At 47.1% G+C, this 22,425-nt stretch overlaps 1 protein-coding gene across 1 annotated transcript in view; it reads right to left on the reverse strand.

The window, feature by feature from the left end:
• Positions 1–22,425, reverse strand: part of NMNAT3 (nicotinamide nucleotide adenylyltransferase 3) — a 104,002-nt gene that overhangs the window by 81,044 nt on the left and 533 nt on the right. The window lies entirely within an intron of this gene.

Consider the following 22,425-nt stretch of genomic DNA (forward strand, 5'->3'; position numbering starts at 1 on the left):
AGCTGCTGACACATATTATTTCAATTAGATGCTATTATCTCCCCTTTGCGGATGAGGAAACTGGGGCTCGGAGAAGTGACCTAATTGTTCATGGTTACACAGCAAGGAGGCGTGAGCTGGGATCTGACCCCACACCACTGGCTCTCCAGCTGTCTCCTGGGTGTGAACCAGGTGACAACAGCGTGGATCTGTGAGTGCACGCTTGGGGGACTTCACAGCCTGGGTCCCAGGTCCCCAACAGCACAATGTTTAAGCGGAACTTCAAAATTCTCAAACATAAATTCATTTTAATTTTGAAAGCAAGAGTGAACAGATGCCCTACAGCCTCTCCCCCTGGGAAAGGGGATGGGGAGGCTGTAAACCCCTGTCCCTTCCCTCCCTAGACAGGCCAGGAACCACTGGAGAACCAAACACAGCCCGCTTCTCCGAGAATGAACAGCCTTGGCTGTAACTCTAGAAGTCCAGAAGAAATGCAAGAAAAGAAAAACTTGACCTTTGGGCTCTTAACCATGAAGATGCCCACTCACTCAATAGAAGATTAAAAACATTCAAATTCAAAGTACAAAACAGGGTTTCATGATAAGCATCTTACCCCTATTTTATTGAAACAACGGAGTTAAAATGTTAGAGGAACAGATGAATAAAGGGAGAAAAAAATGCAAGATGGTCAGTTTAAGGAATCCTGGTTTCATAAATGTCACCTTATTGGTGTTATTCTGTCATTTCCTGTGTCAACTCCAGTTTATAAAAAGATTTATGCCTGGATTAAAAGGTTCCTGTGCGGTCATTCTGCAAATAAAACCAGACTCAGAGATGGTTTTTTTAAAAAAAAATTCTGATGCACAAAACCTCACATCTCTTAATGTGTCATGGAATGATGTAAAAGGTAAGTGATATTGTTAAAAACCTCATAAAAAGGATTTTTTAAAAAACTGGTTTAATGAAAAAATAATAGAAAACTATAAATTGCTGACCTCTCCCTCTGCTCCCTCTCCTCCACTTCCTAAGTTGAGTTTCTGGCCTCCGTCCAGGGCCCAGCACACTGCCCCCGCCCACAGCCCGCTCACCACCTCCCAGAACTCAACTGGTCATGACTCACTGTTTTCCACAAGAGTGGTCCCTCCTCCCACATCACTGACCCTGTGGATGGCCCTGTGGGTGGAACCCTCACACCTTGCTGCCCACCAAGCAGCCAAGCACCTCCCAGGTTGGCCCTTTCTCCTCTGTGTCTGAGACCCACCTGCTTGTTCCTAGCATTCCTGGCCTTCAACCTGGTACATGGATGGTGTTTAATCATCTTGCCGGGAGCCCCTTGCTTCCTTGCCTTCCTTGCCTTCCTTTGAGCTCTTCTCTCCACCTGGAATGCCCTCCTCCACTCAGTTTCTCTCTCCCACCTTCTCCAATTTTCCGTAAATGAACAGCACCACCATCCAGGCAGTTGTGTGGGAGGGATTCTGGGCCCTCCAGTTTCCTCCCACCACCACCCTCCTCTCAATTCATCCGTCACCGAATCCTGTTCACTCCACTTCCCAGATCTCTCTCTGACCTCCTTTCTTCTCCATCCCCCTGTAATGGCTGGCCCTGGGCTTCCTCCTGTCCATGGGGCCAATGGGGCCATCGCATGGCTCCCTGGCTCCCTGCTGCCCTATCAAGCCTCTCCTGAATACACACTGAGCCCCTCCCTCCCCTGCTCCCCTCCGCGCTCAGGATGGAGCCAAGCACGTTGACAAGGCAGAGAGGTGGTCCGTGACGTGGCTTTTGCTGACCCCAGAGGACTCAGCTCCTAGCAGTCAGCCCCCGGTCCCACCCCAGCTGCTGCAGAAGCCCTTACCCCACCTTGGCTGGCCGCTACAGCAGAAAGGAATGGTCAAAGACTGGTTCACTCAAAAAATGTCCAGGCGAACTTTATCTTTAAATTAAACCTATACAAGTAAGTGGTCTGATGTGGGACCAAGGCTTTGTTTTCAGAGCGGGGCTTGGAGCTTTCACAAACCCCACCCATCAGCAACAGTTCCCCAGGCCAGCTTCTTTCGAGTGGGGAGGGAACCTAAAGACAAAGACAGGGATCTGTCTCAGTTTCCCCGGTTCCCCTGCTCCCCTCCACCCCAGTCTCATGGTCTAGTTCTTTCACCAACACCTACGGGGATGGCGGTCGGGGGAGGTCAGCCACTCTCACCTTTTTGAGTCTTTTCATGGATTCAATTCATTCCTCAAAAAACCTTCTTTCTTTTATCCTCATAACCCATCAGTTTAGGTAATATTTAATAACGTATTGGATTTACTGACAAGTACAATGAGCAGCAACACGTTTGAAGACAAACACAACTGACCAGTAAGCACCTCGTGCATGACGTGGGCCGGGAGACTGCGTGCATGGGGCTTGGCTGAGCCCTGGGGGTGGGAACCGTGGGCCAGTGGGCATGTGCGCATAGCGTGGCCTGCCTGCCCCACTGGACTATGCACTCCACATGAGAAGAGCCTGGCTCAGCTCGTGCCCTTGAGGATCTCTGTGTCTAGCATGGGACTGGAACATAACCTGGGCTTAGGAGATGCTGGCTGAATGGAGAAATGAGCCTCCCCATAGACCAGCCCTACCCTGGCTCCAGAACCTCCTTGACCAAACCAGGTGGCCGAGACACCCCCTCCTCTCCCTACTTGGACTCACTGCCAGAGTCACATAGAGGACAACACCGAGTTCTAACTCAGACCCAGGGTGTGAGCGCATCTCAGAGCCAGATGAGGATACAAGGGACCAGAGATACTCGCTAGTGCAGCTGCATGGTTCACGGGTCAGGAAGATGGAGACCAGCCAGGGGATCCAGTTGGGCACGCAGGGCCTCCCACTTCCCAGTCCAGATTCCTTTCCTCTCTCGTCCCCTGGGTCCCAGAAGCTGGGAGAGCACACAGCACACATAGAGTCCCATGATGGTACAGCCCCAGGCCAAGAATGGCTCTGGAACATCCCCACTCTATATGAGCGTCTTATAGGCAAGATCCTTTGGGCAGGAATCACACCTTACTCCCTTCTTCCCTGTGGCTTGGGGCATGAGAGGTAACTAGCTGGAAAGTGAGCCTTCAGCAAGGTAACCTTGAAGTCAACTTTAAACCAGGGGGCTGATTTCCATGTAAACGTTGCATCCCTATAGCCCATGAGCCTGGAACCGGCTCAGAATAAGGGCAGTGATGAGAAAGTCAGCCGAGGGCCGACGGCAGGCAGAGAGAGCGCTAGACGCTGGGTTACAGCAGAACAAGGGCATAAGTGGAGAAAAAGTTGCTTCCTGGGCTCACAAATGCTTCATTTATAAGACTGACCTTCTTTTCCCACTGAAAGCATTTGTGTGCCCTTCAATACTTCCTATAATATTACAAAAATAAGATGCAAAGCAGTAAGCTTACTTCAGTCCTCATTATGATACTGAGGCACATGGAATTTAAGACACAAGCAAAACCACTGATGTCTCTTGGGTCGGTTTTGCTTTTGACTTGAAAACTGGGCTGGCCTACCTCATGATCCACCTGACAGTTCATCACAAAACGAAACGTGGACACAGAGGATCTACATCTCTCAGTTGGCTGTGGAAAGCATTATGGATTTATTTGATCAATGTGCTGTGTTTTAAAGACAAACTTTAAAATTGTTTCCAACTCCTTCACAGCCATTAATAATCCCTTCATTCAGCAAATATCAATCAGCATCTACTCTGTGTCAGGCAGTATGCCAGGAACCAGGGAGTCAGAAGCGTAAGCCATATTCTTGCCTGCAGGGCTCACCTGACTGGGCTGATGGGGGGCAGATGGGATACCTGATGTTCAAAATGCATATTGAAACTGGCATAGATGGAAATAGAGGGAGCCTGAGTGCACAGAAGAGGGTCTCCTGCCAGCCAGGTAGAGAGTGTGCAAAAGGGGTATGGAAGGGTTCCAAGAGGAAGTAATAGGTGCTTTGGGTTTTGAAGGATGAATAGGAGTTGGGCAGGTGAATGAGTTCGGAAGAGAAAACTGTTTGTAAAGCCTGAAAGTGGGAGGCCATGGGGCATGTCAGGGATGCAAAGGGGTCAAGAGAGTAGCTAAGGTTGGTGGAGGGGGATGTAGGGGTGGTGGGGGAGATGACAGGGATATTCAGGGCCTGGTTGCCAAGGCCTTGTGTTCTATGTTGACAAGGTCAAACTTGATCCCGATGGTAGGGGCTGGTGAGCCCCTGCATGGCTTTACACAGGGTGATCAATCCACGCGTGACTACCTGAGGGTCTCCTGAACAGCTGAGCAGCCCCAGGGACACCTTCCTTTATTCGCTGATCCTGAGACAACAGCAACTTACAAGCCTCATTAGCAGGCACGTCTCCAACAAACAACTCAGCCTGCTTCCCCTTCCACAACGCCCTCTCTTTGAGGCCACAGTTACCTTCTATTGCATTCTAATATCAAGAAGTGATAAACATATGCTCATGTTTCCTTTTACAAGTTTTTGATTATCAGCCTGGCATTGTAGCTGCAAATTACCCATTTTCTATTTTAATTATTTTTACTTCTCTAGAGGAAGAAGGAAAAGAAGTGCTTTTAAGTGACTAAAGTGCCCGAGCCACAGAAGGAGGGAAGAATTAAGCACTGCCGCATCTTTTGCCAATAGCAACATAATAGTAAGGGTTTGAAAAATGGCATGCCAGCTTATGGGCTGTGTCAGATCTGGCTTTCTGAACAGGTGCGTTTGCTCACCGTGATCAGTTTACCTAAAACACGGCCTGGTCTGCAGCAAACCAGGAAAAGCTGGGCTGGCAGCAGAACGGCTCCCTGAAAACTGGCTACTTTACGGAGTAGGTGGGTCCGTTGCGCTCTTAGGTATTGACTCTTGCTTTTTCGGTCTCTGGGAGGAATTTTTTAGGATGGGATCGTCGCTAATTCAGATGCACCCCAGCAACTAAAACATTTGGTCATATTCTGGTTGGAATCCCACAAGGGTCTAGCCAGGTTAACTGTTGTCACGAACCCCTCTTCCAAAGGAGACCAGCACAGGGCCAGGTCGGGTGGAGGCTGGCTGGGATGCGGGTGAGGAAGGCCTTGGGAATGGATGGGAGGGAAGGAATTCAGGTCACTAAGTGAAATGGAGAGGATGTTAGTGTGCAGAGTTGTGTGCCCATTGGCAGCTTAATGTCCCATTTAATTGGCACGTAACATTAATTGACAGAGTAGCATGTAAATGAGAACATGGCCATGGCTTCGTGGCGTTGAAAGGTGATGGTGGTGGCTTTGTTTTGAAAGCTCAGCTCTGATGAGCTACATAGTTTCATTATTGGGATGACTTGCTCATCAAGAAACTGTGCCAACCATCCTAATTCCTAACATCTTCCATGTGGGACTGTGCTCAGTCCTGGGGATGAGGTCACGGAGGACCCAGTCCCTGATCTCGCGTAGGTGGTCAGACATGGAAAAAATAACAAGCAGCTACTTAAATGTTCAAAGTGACAGCTGTGGTCAAAGCAAAGACTCATCATCGTAGCTGTGGAAGCTCTAAACGCTCTCTTCACATTTTAAACCCTCATGGATGACAATAATAAATCACAATCATCATAAATCAATAATACGAATAATGCCCACAGCTCGAAGTTACTCAGTGTACTGTGCAGTAGGCACTTTGTAGTTTGTTTTGGCAGCACCGACACCGTGCATGTGACTACACCGTCCTTTGTGTTATCTGTAATCTTTGCAAACATTGTGCAGAGAAGTACGTGTGATCATTTTGTTTCTGACAGGGCTGCTGAAGCTCAGGGCTCATCCAAAGTTAAGGTCCCTGGAGATGCAGAGCAAGGCTCCTCTCTGAGCACAGAGACCGGGTCATTTCACTCCCCACTTCCTTAGAGGTGCAGAAGCCAGCAGGGGACCAGACCGCCCCTCCACCCAAGCCCTGGGCTCTTTGGTATTCAAGACGGGCTCATTCATTTTGGCAGGAAACAATAGCTGTAATCAGCACATTAACCATCCTTTAGTTATAAATCCTTCCCTCAAGAGTAAATGGTTCGCCTTTCTGGGAATCTCAAGATCCTTGCGTGAGTAAGGAAAGGTGAGAGCACGTTAACTCTACCCTCAATAGCAAAGGTAACGGGGACTCCAAAGTCTGGCAGGGTGTGTGTGCGCAAGTTCATGCAGTGGGGAGTGTGCTGTGGCTGTGTTGGGTTGTGTGTCATGGTGTCATGGAGGGGTCTGATGGAGGATGGGTCTCTGAGGTGTCTCATGGGAGGTGTACGGTGGATATGGGGAAGTCAAGGGCAGGTGACAGAGGAGCTATGAAGCCCTGTGTGCACTGGAGGGGGGTTCTTGAGAGCTCTGCTGTGGGGTGTGCTGTTAGAGGGTGATGTGGAGGGTGCTGTGCAGTTGCACTGTGGGATGTATCATGGGGGGGTGCAGTGGGGGTCTGCTCTCGGGTTGCAGTTGGGATGTGTCACCATCTGCCTCCACAAGGATTAGGTCACCAGCCACTACAGTCACTGACCTTAACACTCCCTGAAAGGAGCTCAGGGCGGAGATCAGGCATGAGGCACGCTGTGCTCTGGGAAGACTGGCAGAACAGGCCAGTTTTCAGGAGAAAATTTTATGAACCCCAATCTTGCATCATCCCACATGGAGAAAAGCACTGAAACCATCAACCAAGATGTCTATTCCTTGTGTCTGGCAGCAACCTTCTACTGAGATGTGTGCCTGATTACATGAACCCTTGGCCAAAAATCACATACACATTGGTCTCACCCCTTACCTCTTTGAAACAGTTCCTCAGAGCTCTCTGAGAAGACGTCTCCTGGGAAGTGTCAGTGTCAGGAAGACACTGAATAAACTCAACTCACAGCACTTACATCGTACATTTTCCCCCAAGTCTCTTTCCAGATGTCTTGTGGTGTTGTGCTGTGGAGGTGTATCGTGGGTATGGGGGTGTATCGTGGGGTGCACTGTTGGGGGGTGCACTGTGGGGGTGTGCGGAGTACTGGGAGGACCCTGCAGCTAGAGAGCTGCCTCAGGTCCCTGGTCAGTGCTGTGGGGCACCCTAGACGGCCCGAGACCAGGCCTGAGAAGGCCACTCTTGCCCACTGCACCTGCCTGGTCCCCATGATGGGAAGCTTATGCCTCAGCACCCCACCTCCCCCACCACATCCCCAGGCTCCGGATGCCCAGGGAGACACTGGGGTGGCATGTTCTGGAGTTCTGCTGGTTCGAGGAGCCCGGGAAGCCCCTTTCTTCCTCACCCACTCACACCTGCCTTTCAGTGGCAGGGTCCAGATGCTATTTTCAGGTCACATCTGACACAGCCTCCACACAGCCCCTCCCAGGGAACACTCAGGACACAGCGCCGTGAGAGGAGGGAGTGCCCTTGGCTTTCTCCTCTTGCAGGGGGACCAGCACAGGGAGCCACAGTCCTCTCTCCCAGAGCAGCAGCCTCTCTTAAGGACCCTGCCCTTCCACGCCTGGCTCAGCCCTCCAATCGACCATAGGAGCCATTGGAATGGCAGATGCCAGAGGGCTCAGGCATGTGCGGGAAGTACTTGTTTGCTGTTTTGAATGTAGATGCCATTTTCCCCTCAATCTTTAAAAGGAAAGATGTTCAAACATACCACAAAGTTGAAAGAATTTAAAAATGAACACCAGGATATTTCCCACCTGGGCTCTAACATTCATATTTTATTATGTCTGTTTTATGTTTTATCATATATCTAGCTCTCCCTCCATTCGTCAATCCAGCTTACTTTTTTTGATACCTTTCAAAGTAAGCTGAAGACAGCAGCACACTTCTCCCTGAATGCTTCAGCACGCATACCACTGACTGGAGTTCAGTATTGGTTTAGTGTTCTTTTTCCTTTTTTTTGGAACATAGAATGAAATGCACAAATCTTGAGGGTACCAGTCAATGAATTTTGACAGATGCATGCACCCATGTTACTCCATCCCCTACCAAGACACAGAACATCCTATCGCCCCAGGAAAAGCACAGCTCTAGAGACTCATAAAATGTGAGGGAATGCCACAACTTTAATATGTTTGTTTTTACAGGTGTGTTCCGTATCTGGCCTGTGAAACTAGATTCCCTACATGAAGAGGATATATAGTTGCTTTAAAAAAATTTTTTTTGGGGGGAGAGGTTATTAGGTTTACTTATTTATTATTATTATTATTATTTTAATTTAATGGAGGTACTGGCGATTGAACCCATGACCTCATGCATGCTAAGCATGAGCTCTACCACTGAGCTATACCCTCCCCTCATAGTTGCTTTTTAAATAAGTTTATTTACTAAAAAAAAAAAAAAGAAAAAAGAAAAAACCTTTAAAGAAATATTAAATATACATGGGGTAAAGATAGGGAAAAAAATCATGAGATTTGTATGCAATCCTGGATACACATTCAAATCACCTGGGAGCTTTAAAAACACTGATGCCTGGGTCGCCACCTCCAGAGCCTCTTGCATAACTGGCCAAGGTGTATCCAGGCATCCATAGGTTGAAAAAGCTCCCCAGGTGATTCTAATGTGCAGCTGGGCTGACAAGAACAGCTTGGAAAGCCTCCAAGCGTGGTTCCTGGGCTGGCGGGTATCACATCACCTGGACGTTTGTAGGACGTGCAAATCCTTAGGCCCCCCTCCAGACCTACTGAGTCAGAAACTGGGGCTGGGCCCAGCAGTCTGGAGCTTCACAAGCCCTCCAGATGTGCCTGACACTGCTCAAGTTTGAGAACCACTTCTCAAGGGGCGAGGGCCACAAATTCTAAAAGCAGCCTTCATTTAGCTCCCAAGACTGAAGTCTGTGCCATCATGGTACCTACCTGGCCAAAGTCAGTCAGCTCTGCCTGATCCAGCCTCTGGAAAGCCCTTCTCCTCTCTGGGACAGAGAGGGAGTATGGAGGCCAGGTGGTGAGCAGCTGCTGACCAATTACCAAGGCGATGACATCCTAGGGTCCACTGTGTCTTAACCTCAATTAATACACAAACCAGCCCCTAGAAAATCCACTGTTGACTGTAATTTTATTTTCACCATGATTTTTGATTATCACTGACCTCCTTCCACTCCATTACCCTTGTTAATTGAGAATTGACTATGCAGTTAAAATGAATGTTTCCTCCACTAACAGAGCTGTACCGGATTCATCTTAGAGTCCCTCGCAGCTCAAAAAATGTGATGAGTCTACAGGTATATTGATCTGATACAATTCATTTCACCTGGAATTTATGAAATTACCACTCAGAGGTCACCTATTATGCATTCCAATGTCCAAAGTCTAAAAGGGAAGAAAAAGAGGGTTAGTGGAAGAATAACATTGCATTTAGAGAGCTAAGCCAGTACATAGCCAAGTCTGGCCTCTTGGCTGCCAGTGATGTCTGTATTAAAAGATGCTCAGCCCAGTTCTACAGATTTGGCAAAGACTCTGAAAATATTGAAAAGATAAGGTAAGAACAAACACTCTAAGGGTTGCTTCTCTTCACCAGCTGGTTATTTTGATAAGGAAAAATGCAAAGAAAGAGGAGGCTACTAGAAGGGAAAAAAAAAAAAAGAGGCTAATGGAAGATCAGGGAATCTGATTATCTCTTCCAATGCTAAGTTTGAAAAATGGAATTTTCACATACAAACAAAGAGATTACAGGATTTGCCAAAGAAAATGTGCTAAGGAGTCAGCAGCAACAAATGGAATTCCTATTAAGTGTATGTATCGGGAGATGTTGGACAAAACACCACGGTCGTTTTCTCGTATCATATAACACAGAGGAGTAATGCCACTGCGAAGGACAAATCAGCCCGCCTGAGGACAGTCACACACTGCGAGGACTCTCTCCATAATGAGACATCAAAAAAGACTCCAGCTGCCTCGTAGTTACCTGACTGGGGACTAACTACAAATAGCTGGGCAGGAGCAACTACAACTGGGAAAGCCAGAATCCAGGCAACTGCGTGACTTCCTCTGGGAGCCCGCCCCCTCGGAGGACCGCCCCTGCCACGCCCCTCCGCCTCTCCCTCCCAAGCTCTTTCTTTGTGGGTCTTTTGAGTGCAGAGCTGTCTAATTCAGCCTAAGACCGAGTACAATCTAAGACCTCAGTGAATGACTTAAAAAAAAACTTTATTATAAAAAATTACATCATACGGAAAGTAGAAGAAATAGTGTCATGGACTGCAATGCAGCAGTCTCCAAATGATCATTAACACATTTCCATGTTTATTTAACCTTTTTTCCCCTGGAAGTATACTGAAGTACACATATTATAAACACCATGACACTTCACCTCTAAACACTTCAAAAATAAAGGACACTTTCTAAAGCAAGGACACTTTCTTACTTATTCATAACACCATGTTCACACCTGACAATATTTACAATTAACAAAAAGTCCTCAGTATCATCTAATACCAGTCTAAATGTCAGCATATGTCTATGGAAAGAGAGAGAGCAGATGTGAATGCCCCCACAAGGCCCCCAGGAAGCAGATGGGCCGAACTCGTCCCACATGGGGGCTCCATCATTCTCAGAGGTGTAGGAGGGCGGAGGGGCATCCCCTCGAGTGAGGGCCTCCTTTTGGAGACTTCAGGCACCTCGCTCCCAAAGTTCCATTGCATCCAAAACCCCTCCAGTCAGCCTTCTCCCACCCAGTGACCAGTCTTGTCCAGGAGGCTGGATCTGGAGTCAGACGATCCTAGCTGTGGTCACTGACTACACTGGCTCTCCCACTGACAAACTGACCCAGAGCAAGATGCCTGGGCTTTTGGGGCCTCTGTTTGCTCCTCTGTAATATGGGAAATTAGGCCTGCCTCAGAGGGCTGTCATGAAAACGGAAAGGGTCAGTGACACAGGCTCTGTCACAGAGCGCCTAGCACACTGCTGGGCCGTAAGGAGCTCACGAAGTTCCACTGCTGCCCCAAGGGAGGGAGTCATCACCTCTAGGCCATAAAGGCAGCCCAAGGCATGAGGCTGAGTGTCAGAGAGGGTTCCTGGGCTGACCAGGAGATTCCATGAAAACTGGGCTTTGGCCTTTGGCCTCCTGACGTACACCCATGGCAGGACAGGGTGACAGTTTCAGTGACAGACTGAGGGAGGACCCCCTTAGACCTCAAGTGGTAACTGCCACAGAGAGATAAGGCTACAAACGAAATTAGAGGAGGTGGAACACAGGCTATCCAGGAACCTGTTCTCAGTCACCCTCCCCTGCTCTTCTCCCTCCTCAGCACAGGCCTCCTCTGCACAGCGTGGATACCGAGATCCCTGCGCCAGGCAGTGGGGAAACGAGCTTCACCGCGACAGCCCATGACCTGTGGGAGCCCACCTCCAATGAGAGGAGGCAGGTAAGTGCATGATGGAAGGAGATGTAAGGCCCTGTGGGAAGAGGATACATGTAACGAGTGAGAGCTCTCAAGGAGGCTTGCTAGTCTACTGTCCCACGTGAAGGACGGCGTGTGGATGTCACGCACTGCAGGGACATCTGTCACAGCGAAAGACTACGAACAGCCCGGTGTCCACCCATACAGAGCTGGTGGAGTAAACCCGGGTAAAGTTGCTCAGTGGAATACTGTGCATTTGTAAGAGAATGGGGGGAAGGGAGGAGGGAGAGGAGAGAAAGAAGGTGGGAGGGGGAAGGGAGAGGAGGGAGAGAACGCTCTATGTACTGATAAGGAAATCTCTCTCAGACATATTGTTAAGAAAAAACAAAAAGCAAAGAGCAGAACAGTGAGTATAGAATACTATGTTTTGTATAAGAAGGGTGAAATGTAAAAATAGCTATAAACTCTAAAAGGATATAAAGAAACATAATAGTGGTTGTCTATGGGGAGGTAGGGGTATGGGATATGGGATGAGAAAGACCATTTTCATTGTACACATTTTATTTTTCATTTTATTTATTTATTTATTTATTTATTTATTTATTTATTTATTTACTTACTTACTTATTTTTAATTGAGGTACCATCAGTTACAATGTGTCAATCTCTGGTGTACAGAACAATGTCCCAGTCGTACATAACATTTTATTTTTTCTTAACTTTCCATTCATGTAAATATGTTACGTCTTCAAAAAAATTTTTTTTAATAAAATGTAAAGCTCCTGTGACATTTAGGGTAGTTCACAGAGGGATGGTTAGACATGTTTGGGGACTGTGGCTAGATGCATTTCCAGCATGGTTACAATGTGACACTGATGTGCATTCCATTGAGAAGCAGGTCTATGTTGCATCCCTCTGCAGCCGGGCAGGCCAGTAAATACGGCAGAAGTGATGCTATGAGACTTCTGAGGATGTGTCATGAGAGGTGACGAAGCTTCCACCCAGTCCTCTTGGGATGCCTGTTCCTAGAGTCTAGCTGTCATGCCATGAGGAACCGAAGCCATGACAAGGCATTCCAGCCAACAGCCTAGTCGAGGTCCAGCCGCCAGGCCCTGAGCGAGGGGCTTCTGAGACGGCTCCAGCCCCAGCCACCAACTAACTGCCACTGGATGAGAGCCCTGGGGTGGGAGGACCTGCCTCTCTGAGCCCAGTCAAGCCCCAGAACTGGGAGAGACAACAATCAAATAACTGTTTTCTTCCAAGCCCCTAAGTGATGAGGAGCAGTTCTTGGTTTGTGCCCTTGTCTTACACTGAATTTTCAAAATGGAAGCTTTCTGACATTCTTAGAACAGTTTACCTAAAACCCCAAGGAGGGAACAGAAACTGCCCAGGGTGGGGGCAGGGGCCAGGTATTTAGTTGGCCCTGTGAAAGTAGGAATAGTCCAAACAAACAAAACACATGACTCTGGGTGCCTAGGGGGACCACAAGAGGCACCATGTAGCAGGCTGCTGATATCAAGGTCTGGGCTCCAGAGAGGGGATGTGATGGAGATGAGGATGCAGGAGGCATCTACGTAAAGGTGGTAGTTAAAACCCAGGGGGTGGGGGAGGGGGATGAAATCATCCACATGGAGTGGACGGACAAGACCCCAAGGTAAGAGCCCTGGGGATGCCCCCGCTGAGAAGGCCAGCAGAAGAAAGGGAGCAGGAAGAAGTCAAACAATCATCATCAGGGAGGGAGGAAGAAAACGCAAGAAAGAAGAATACAAGAGGTGTCAGATTTTGCAGCGAAGATACAGAGAGCCCAGAAGACGTGGCAACGCAGAGGTCACTGGTGACCTACTTATAGTCATCCTGAAGGGGTGGGAAAAAATGGAAATATCAGTGCATTCCCATCAATACAAGTCACTTCAGCCAAACTTGATGAGGTCAAAGAGCAAATAATTCAAGGCTCCCTGTTTTTTCTTCTGAGCAACATTAGAGGAACAACAGGAAGAAAGGAAAAAATAAAAATGCACAAAATAGAAGGAAAAAAGGAGGGGAGACAAACACTGACAAATTGAATAACTACTGTCTGCATGACAAAGAGGTGACTAAAAAGGCACGAGCTGATAAAACCAACTGCCTCTTGAATACATCTCTCTTTTTTTTTTTTTGAGAGAGAGAGATTGTGGAAGATTCCTTTGCTGACCATTCAGACCAGTAGCAAGGCTGGGTAAAGAAGTGTGCAACAGCATCGGGGAGTCTACCGGCTTCATGTAGTGAGCCGGTACTGATGTAAGGCAGTGGCTGCCAGAAGCACGTTGTACAGGAGGATGCAGGCTTGGGTATCAGGGAGTGATGTCTGCTGTGAGCACAGGACCCAGGAATTTGGCACTGACACCGAGCATTCGCCATCTATGTCTTTATGGTATGCATACTGAACCATACCTTAAAGGGAAATGGCCTTATTTCTCTAAAATACCGGGATCTTGAATCCTTTCTATGTAAATACTAAAATGCCCATAACTCAAAGCTTATGAAATTTCACCACTAAATCTTACTGAGCATGCTACTGGAACAATTTTAAATCACCTCTTGGAGTAAGGCCTTCATTTGTAGTGACAAGTATGCCAACAGACAATAACAATAAATACAGGGAAATGTTTCTAGAATCTGCACTATGCCCCCAGATTTCTGCCATTATTTCTCCTGCATGCATAGAAAAAACAAGCAAATAAAATGGACTGCGACTCCAACTACAGAGTGAATTAAGTTGAAATGTCAGCACAACCAAATTGTACGCCTCGATTGTTAACAGATATTTTGATAAAGAGCTTACTAGATCTTTAATTGGAGATGGAGTGTTTGTATATAAAGGCAATGACCACAAAACATTTATCACAGTGCCTAAAGCTGGAAGTACATTCTCCCCCATCCTCTGGTATTAGTATCAGTGTGGTGAATCCGGTATTAATATTAAAACATGGCATTGAAGACATAATCATGGGTTGATACAGATGAGGTTATACAAAACAGAAACAGACTCATAGACATAGAATACAAACTTGTGGTTGCCAAGAGGGCGGGGGGTGGGAAGGGACAGACTGGGATTTTAAAATGTAGAATAGATAAACAAGATTATACTGTATAGCAAAGGGAAATATATACAAGATCTTGCGGTAGCTCACAGAGAAAAAATGTGACAATGAATATGTATATGTTCATGTATAACTGAAAAATTTTGCTCGACACTGGAATTTGACACAACATTGTAAAATGATTATAAATCAATAAAAAATGTTTTAAAACAAAACAAAAACAAAAACAAATGAGGTTAGATGTTTTTTCCCAGTGAGTTTTTCTTTTAGGATCATCTTCATGTACTTGCAAAATAACAGAAAAAAAATCAAGCTACAACAGAGGGGGAAGCATTGCCATGATAAAGATACATCTTATATACTCAGGCTCTCTTAGAGCACTGGGTTTCAAAGTGCACGGCTGCAGAACACTAGTGTTCTGCCACTTCAGACAAATACGGGTAGTCTAGCCCAGTTCACGGGGGAAAATACGGTAATGTTCTTAACTCAAAGAAGTTTTCTTCCCATAATTTTACATTAACTTTTGTGGTTGGTTACTACTTAATGTAATTTTCAATTGAACACAAACGGGTCTCCGACTCAGCACAGAATCAGGGACTTGGTTATTCCCAGTTTAGTGCACTGATGATGTTTATGGTGTTTAGGGAAGATGCTGTCAATGCTGTGCCCTGAGTTCTCAGGACTCATCGTTTTAGACCAAGCCGGCTTGACTTCTGTGTGTGGACATCTTCATCCCTTTGCCCTGATGTTTTTTTTGTTTTTGTTTTTGTTTTTTTTTACCTGGTGACTGGAGGCTGCCAGAGAATTCCAGAGAATTCATTGCCCCCTAATGAGCAATGGTGTATATATACCCAGCCACCAATCCCCATGAAAGGTTAATTCTGGGATGGGTGCTCTATGCTGGCTGCTGGAGACCCCCAGCAGGTTTAAACTCTGGTGGTCCACACTGGTGACCTGCTGGATGATGTGCTTCTCTGGCTCATTTCCCTACTTCTTTATGTGGGATCTCCTCCCAAATAAATCACGCAGACTGGAATCCTTGTCTCAAATAAGGACACGTGTCGTGATTTCCCAATGTATGGTAATCGTGTTCAAGAACTGCTGCTTTAGGATGTGCCATTGGCCACACACTAGGCCCCTGCCAGCACTGAGCAGCAGAGGATGCATGGGGACAGGGCTGAGTCAGGGAGGGGCTGGTATTAAGAATGTAAACTCTAGTCCCCGAGGTGCTGGAGTACCAAGGCCTGAGCAGGACAAGAAGCCCCAGTGATGTAGGGCTGCCCGAGGCCAGTGCTGATCTAAGGAGCGTGTGCGTGCGTGCATGTGTGTGCGTGTGCATGCGTATGCATGTGTGTGAGATGGGGGCAGAGTTTGAAACAACCAAATGAGGCCCCAAAGGTTGCAAACCCAAACTCCCCATCCCCACCCCACCAGTGAGGACCAGGTAGGGAACAAGGACGAAAGAGACTGGCAGAGGGTCCTGAGGCTACAGGGCAGGGAGGGGAGGAGCTTTCTCTAACGTAAAAACTCTGAGAATTGGAGTCTTCAGGGCCAGAGGGAGCCTATCTGTGGGCAACTCAGCCAGTGGACCCCTGATCAGAGACACGGAGGTCGGGAGCCAAGCCCGGTGTTAAAAATTGTTTAGAGAAAGATTTAATCAGAGGGGCATGGGTATAGCTCAGTGGTAGAGCACATGCTTAGCATGCACAGGGTCCTGGGTTCAATCTCCAGTACCTCCATTTAAAAAAAAAAAAAAAAGGCAATCAAACAAACAAAAAAGATTTAATCAGGATAAGGTTTCGAATGCAGTGACCTCAAAACTGCAAACACAGCATAAAGATCATTACTTAACTTGCCTCATTTTAGGATTTAAAAAAAGTTATAGGAATAGTAAAACAACATAGAAAGTTTAAAATATGAAAAAAGTTATTCATTGTTCTACTCTTCAAATGCGATTCTTATCCCTTTGGGGCATCCTTTACAGCCTACTTTCCTGAACACATCTTTCATGAAATGGTATTCTGTTCACTGAGCAAGTAGTAACTTCCTGCATTACTAATCTTTATATGTTTAAATACTGCATAATATTCCACCAACATGGTGTTCTGTAATTTGACTCTCCTCCTTTATTCTATATTCTAGTCACTTCTAAGTTTTCACCATTATAAATAAAAACGTATCTTTATACAGTGGCATTTTCCACTTTTCAAATTATTTTCTTAAGACAGAATTCCAGAAGCAGCCAAAAGGTAGTGGCAATTCAGTGACACCTGAAACAGGAAACCCCCTATTGTCTTTGGTTACTCACAAAATATAAAGTAGGTAATGGACACTGGCATCCTTTTCCTTACAAAAAATATATTAAGACAAGATTTATGCTGTACACCAGAAATCGACACAACATTGTAAACTGACTATACTTCAATTAAAAATATATATATATATATACAAAACAAGAGATAATATTGACCAATAGGGAGGGAGGGAGTATGTGTACATATGTGTGTGTGTGTGTGTGTGTGTGTGAGTGTGTGTGAGTGTGTGTGTATGTTACTACACAGAAGAAGGCCAGATGGGAGAATTAAAAAGCAAAGCAGTCTTTAATACTAAGTATAGGGTCTATGCAATCAACACCTACTTCAGATCTTTAAAATGAACATTTTAAAGTCAGTAAGAATTTCAAGTTAGACTCCTGCATGCTAATTCATGCAACAGGCATTCTGTCCTAATGATCACCTGCTCAGAGAGAAACTTCTAACCTTTTGAAGCCTACTGTTTACCTGGCCTGGTGGGATTCCCTTACTGACACTGACATTCATTCTCTCCCATATGCCACTTACTGAGCCCAAATTTGGCTTAGTTTGCTTCACTTGTTTTCATCATTTTTCCCCGCGCCCTCAAATGCCTCCAATTGCAAACCTTTTTCAGTGAGCAGACTGGCTGACAGCAGAGCCGCTGATGGCTGTGGCAGGGGGCAGTTAGGCTGAACCTGTTGGTCAGGCTTGCTCCCCATGCCTCTCTTCCAGACACTGTGACTAGGTGGGAAGGACAGGATTCCAGACACTAACCCCTCACACATCTGCCTTTAATACATTAAGCCTGCAAGTTGGTTCCCACACTCCTACCTGGGCTATGTCCTGCCCTGACAGTTCATTTCTATAACAGGAAGCAAAGGGAGGGGGGTGCTGACAGAAGGCGGAAGGCAGGTAGGAAGATTGGCTCTAATTTAAAACCATCTTAGGAGCTCTAAAGAGTTCCAGGCTGACGGATGGGCACATTTACTCCTCAGAACCCTTTTCATAAATACCTACCACTTAACATGCACTTCCAAGAGGCATAAATACCATTGCTGCGTGTCAGCCTTATGCGAGGGAGATTTTCAGAGCCACTTCTTTTCTCCATGGCTCAGAGCCACACGATTACAACCTTATTAGAGCCGTACCCTGAGAATACAGCAATCAGCCCCACCCCACCTAGACCGGCACGAGGCCTTCTCAATGTCTGCTCCGCGATGCGAGTTTCCTTCCTTTGCTCCGGGGAAGGTGGAAGCTCACCTTTCGTAATAAGGTCTACCTCTGAGGCAGGTGGGGACAGAAGAGGTATTCTGTCATTAGCACTGGCCAGATGAATAAAATAACTCTCCAATAACATTCAGTCATGGAGACAGAATGCTTCCTGGGGCTGTTTGGATCATGTCTTATTTAAAACTGGACTTTAGTATTACTTTCTCCTTGTTTTCAGAGGAAGTGAATGGGCTTGCAAGCAGGTGTGGTGTCCCCCTGGAGGATGCTGGTTCCTCACGAGGGACCTCACAGGGACGGCATGGCTCTGCTGGGGTAGGTCGCTGCCATCTCGCCCTGCCTCAGCTGTGTGCAGACCAGTGGTCCCCCCAGCCTGGATGGCAGAAGTGAGCTCTGCCCTTCTTTCCCCCTGAATGGTCACTGGATGCAATGTGATGAGATCCGTGCTGGAACTGCAGTCTGGTGTACCCAGGGGTGTCAAAGGAGAAAAAAAAAAAACAGGTTCTCAGTGGACCTGTCACTCAGAAGGGAGGGAGCTTCGATGTCCATGGCACCAGATCTACTTTCAGGTGAGCTGGACGCCCATTTACGGCCAGCACCCAGCATGAGAAGTAGGATGCTGAGAACTAGAGCATCCAATGGGACACCAGCCGAGGAGGGGCTCTGTAACTCTAAAGGGTCAGGAAATTGGAGCGTGAGCATTATTCTCCCTTTCTGAAGCCAAAGCATGATGACTTTTCAAAGCACACATTCTTTTAAGATTACCTTGGCCACATGAAACATTGTTTGCCAGCATTTATAGAAAAATAACATCCAATGGTCTTGAAAGGTATATTTATAATTGAGTCTAAGCCTCTAACCAACGTTTAGGGGCCCACTCTATCTAGACTGATACTGACTACATTTCTGTATCTGTCCCACCTCTACACATTCTTGTGACATGCTGGGCTTCGCCTTCATGGCAGTTAATCCAGTTTCTAATTTGATGCTGTGTGAGTGTTCATGTGCTTAATTCCATCTTTATTAATAATCTGTCTTGTGATGTCTTTGGGGTTAATGAGGGTCAACACTGTGTCATTTGTCTCAGCATTTTAATCCCCAGGACACTGCCTGAAGAACATATAGAAGGAAGAAAGGGGGAGAAGGAGGGAGGATAATGAGCCAAGTACAGTGCTGGGTACTAGGGATGCTTGGTCTAATAGCTGTGGAAGGGCTTACAGTCTCGTAAAGAAGGTAATTCCAGGGCAGCTGGAGAAGGGATGCCTGGCAGAGGTGCCCACTGGGACTATGGGAATGCAGGGTCGATTCAGATAGGCTTCCCTGCAAGAGGCAGGTGATGCAGGGATTCTGGCTTTAGGAGCAGTTCTGGTCAGAGGCAGGGACAGCAGGGAGGCACAGGGATACAGATCAGACTTTTACTGGGCAGGTCAGACCCAGGGATGGTGCTCCTGGGTGGAAAGGGCAGACGGCTCTGACTTCTAGAAGACATCCCATCTTCATCCAAGGCACTTTCACCCAAAAACCCAGTACTGAGAAACTGAGATTTCCCCAGATTCACACTAGGGACAGAATGCCTTTCTATTCCTAGTTCCTGGATTGGCGCTGTGGGTCTATGTGCACGTGATGAGGGAATCATGAGTCCACTGTGGTTTGTTAAACACACCGTGCAGAACTGCACGGCTAAACAGTGGGGCAGGAGCCGCCGTCCTGAGGCCTGCCCTGCAAAATGGGATGTCTGTCTTTACCAGGGAACTATGATAAACGAGCAAAGACAGACACTGGTCAGGATGAGCCACTTTATTTAAAAGCTTCAACAGCCCAAAGTGGTTTAACATAGATGCAAGGAAGATTTATCTAGATGATAAAATACCTGAACTAGAAAGGCACATAAATTATAATTTTACAGTTTTTTTTCCTTTCAAGATTTCAGAGTCAAGTGCCTTAAGTAGTGAATGAAATGCACATAAAGCTGTCTGGTTAGTGTCTGCAGAGCGCCTCTGCTTCCAGATGGGACTGAGTTCAGAATCAACACCACCCATCTGTGTCTGTGGCCTTCGGTTTCCTCATCACAGTGGATAGCATTGGGAGGATTAATAAATAAGTAATCATAACAGCAGCTATCATTGATCAAGTACTTACCATAACTCGAGCAGTGCACTGAGGACAGCATTCCATATACATACATATATGATCATTACTTAATGCTCAATACAGCCCTATGAGTTAGGTACAATGATTCTCATCTTGCAGATGCAAAACTGAGCTTCAGAGGGTTTCTGTGAGGTCACACACAATTTCATCTGACTCCAATGCTGCAATGTTCACCACTAAGCTGACACATACGTGAAAACGCTTGGCCCCTAGCAAGGGCTTAAAAACATTAGTTATCTTTCCCTATCTTCCTACTCCTGTCTTTGAACAGCACCCTTACACACAGGGATGTTTGCCCTGAGGTTCATTCATCCACTATGGACCCAGTATTCTGCTGGGTACAGGGTTTACAGAATTGGATTCCACAGCTCCTGGACCAGTCTCAGGCAATTACCATACCCAAAGGAGGGCAGGGGTCAGCATGGGGGCAGGAGCAGCCCCTCACAGGGAGCCCACACCCATCTGTGGGTTAAAGACAACCTGAACAAGACAATTGTAGATCATTTGCCACCCTAGTTCCCCTCCCCCCATGCTTTTGCCGTGTTTTCTTTAGCCTGAATTTTCAGGCCTTTTGACAGCTTGGCTTCCTGAGAGGCCCTTTATCATGCAGCACACCCCTCTCTCCCGCCAGGGCTGATGATTTCTGGTGAAACCACTACAACAGATAACCCAACTCTCCCACTAATCACCCTGCACAGGCCCTCAGAACCACCCCCTCACCCCACCTCCCACCCTCTGCCTGCCTCATTTCACCAATTTTTGCCCAGAATAAGGAATAATAGCAGCAGTAGCAGCAGCAGCAGCAGCAGCAGTGACTTCTACAAGGCAGGCACTGCTCTGTGTATTTTAGGTACATTAACTCATTAAGTCCCCATAATAATGCTCTGATGTAGGCACTATTATTACTCCTATTTTAATTCATTTAGAGGAAGAGGGAGGGAGGTAATATTTCTTTAGGGCCAACTAGAGGCCAAGTACTGTCTACAGCCTGCACAGTCAGGTAAGAAGTGACCTGCCTAGGCTCAGGTACAGAGCTGGGAAGTAACAAATAAGGATCTGAACCCAGATCTGTGACAGCCCAGCCTAGGGCTCCCTGCTGCTCTCTGCAGGTGCATGGTCTGCCAGCTGAAATGGAGTGGCTGCACAAAGCCTGCCCTCTCCTTCTCTCCCTCCAGCACTTTCTGTTAACACCTGTCCTGTTTTTTTTTTACCCCTCCCCACAAACATTGCCAAACTCCTTTCAACTATGTTCTCCCACTCTCTGGGTCTCCCTGCCTCTTTTCATGGAGAATCCATGTTTCCATCCAATTTCATGTTTCAAATTTCCAAGCTACACCAACAGTATAAACCGAGCCAAAGAAGGAATTGGCATCATTAAAGCCAATAAAATACACCAAGCAGATGCCAGCCAGGTGTTTTCTGAAGCCTGCAAATCTCTTCTAAATCCCTGGGGGTCCTGAGCGAGGGACGAGCAGGATTGCTGCCTCTTGGGAGTTTTCTGGCCAGATTTACAGGGTGATGCCACCAATGAAAGTAAGGAAGTAACTGATGCTCAGCTGAAGAGTGTGAGCCTTATGTTCTCAGGGGGCTCGTGGAGCTGGCAGCAACAGGTGAGGCTTTCTGGGAAATGCATACCTGGTCCTGGCCGGAAGCAGGGGGGTTTTCCCTGGCAAGTCCAGAGGGTCAGACCGTTTACTCTGGGCTCCTGGAGCACCACACCCACCAGGCTGGAACTGTCAGTGTACTTCACCTGGCGCACCCCATACCAGCTCCAGGAGGGCTAGGCCAGTGTTAAGTGGGCACCAGGTAAATATTTCAAGAATGAATGACTAAAGCAGTCATCATTTCAGAGAACAAGTTGAGAGATTCTACTCAGACGAGGAAACAGGACTCCAGGAGAGGGCAAGTGAGTTTGCCCAGAGGCCACACACTGTGTTCAGCCCAGATCAACAAGCTGCTCCGTCCAGGAACATCTCCACTTTTACTTCACTTATTACATGCTTGGAACACCACTAAAGTCATTTACATTCAACCTCTCAAACACCACTGGGAAAGAACAGTCCTGTTTTACAGAGGAAGTTAAGGTACTTGCTTTCCTCCCAGCCCTCTGTGGGCCGGCCCCACTGACCTTCCTTTCCTCAGATAAGCCACATTCTCTCCAACAAAGTGTGTCTGCTCTGTGGGTCTCCACCTGGGAACCCTGCCATTCAAACTGAAGTGTGAGCTCCAGCATCCTTTACAGTCGGGCACCACAGGCTGAACGCACTCCCGGGACCCTGCACCCCACACCTTCACAGCCCTTTCAGAGTTTGAACTTCTACACTTACGTGTGGAGACTACCTATTTGCTGTGGGTCTCTCCCACCAGGCTCCGAGCTCCACGGCGACGGGCACCT

The sequence above is a fragment of the Camelus dromedarius genome, chromosome 2, assembly GCF_036321535.1.
Source record: "Camelus dromedarius isolate mCamDro1 chromosome 2, mCamDro1.pat, whole genome shotgun sequence".
Lineage (NCBI taxonomy): Eukaryota > Metazoa > Chordata > Mammalia > Artiodactyla > Camelidae > Camelus > Camelus dromedarius.